Source organism: Echinococcus granulosus (assembly GCF_000524195.1).
Source record: "Echinococcus granulosus chromosome Unknown EG_S00281, whole genome shotgun sequence".
Taxonomy (NCBI): Eukaryota; Metazoa; Platyhelminthes; class Cestoda; order Cyclophyllidea; family Taeniidae; genus Echinococcus; species Echinococcus granulosus.
Window position 1 is genome coordinate 20,587 of NW_020170661.1, and position 1,580 is coordinate 22,166.

A 1,580-nucleotide genomic window follows, 5' to 3' on the forward strand; every position below is an offset into this window, starting at 1 on the left:
AGAAGGGTGAATGTGTTAGTCATGCCTTAAGTGCATCGGCAGTGGTGAAAAAGCCCAAAAGCAGTGTTGTTTAGCACAAGAAGTGCTGTAACATCGTTTAGTAGGAGTGAGTTTTCGTGTCTGTCTCTCCACCACTTTGTTCTCAATTTTGTGCTGCCTAGCCATATCCATGTGGGCTCAATTTAGCTGGCGGGGATGTGAAGCAGGTATTGCGTGCTCACATAAACGACATTTTCACACAGCCACTGTAGACATCTCTGTAACGATCTTTGCTGGCTAATGTTATGGTCATGACTAGTGTTGTTCATTCGCTGGAAGCATGTCTGCATAACACGAAACTGATGCAATTGCTGAGGTAAGACGTCATTATCTGTCTTTTTGTTTAAGCGTCTTCACCGCTTTCTACATCCTCAGCATTTGCCCTTCCTTGCCTTCCATCGACATAGAAATCAGGATGGTTGTTCCTTAGGAACGGATTTACCTGCAGCCACAAATGTCTCTTCAAAATGGCATTAAGGAACCTGTGGTGCCATAATTCCGGCATTAATAACCATTGGTGAAAAGCAGAGCCACCAAACTCTCACTAATAAATTGAGCTGCATCTTCTTCTATCGCTGCATTCACAATCGCTATGAAGCAATAAAAACAGGCATCATTGCATTTTAAAGATTTGCGCCTCCTGGCTGTGTGCAGACAGCTTGCATCCCATCTCGTGAGTTTGTAGACCAGCCATTCTTGACTGTACATTAATCCTTTCAGTTTGACTTAATCCCCTCGCACTAAATTCATAAGGCCAGGAAAAACAGCTCATAAAACTGCAATCACTGGTCCTGCATTTGTTACTATAAGACACAATCAACCGGATAAACTGGAGGTTGTTTTAAAATAGAGAAGACGTGATTTTATTCTCGCTATCAAAATCTGGGTTAAAGTTGATTCAACAAAAGGCAGCACTGCAGTGTGCCATACAGCCACAGCATGAATGTCCATGGTCAGCAAAAGGCAACATTTGAGCATTTACAGAGACCGAGGGCAGCATATATATCTTGAGATGAAAAAGTTAAGGAGAGCAGCACCGAGTCTCGAGGCCTTGGTGTCTAGGCCTCCAGCAAGTAATATGGGAAGGGAATGGGATATTTTATCTCCCTATTTACGAATATTTTTGTGAGTTAATGTTAAGAAAGGGTAAAGGAATTGCCACGAGATCAACAAGTAAAAATTCGCCAATGTGTCGACTATGGGGAGAGGAGGATCAACTTGTGACATCTTCAACCACATTATGTGAAGATCATTAAATATTAGGCTCAAGCAACTAGCAGCTAATTTTCCGTTCCAGTTCTGTCTTCATGGTCCGGCTTCCCAAATCTTCCTAATTAGTAGTCGTTTCGTACAATCTTCACTTCAGGCTGAAGGGGGGTCAGTTGTTTGTGATGAAATGGTTTGTTCCTGATTCAGTTCACTACCATTTATTGGGTGACCAAACGGTTGCGAGGATAAAAAGTTTAATCTACAAAGCGGCTGCAGAAAGGGAATTATAGACACATTTCAACACTTTTAGGTGAAATAAACCACTGGCCACT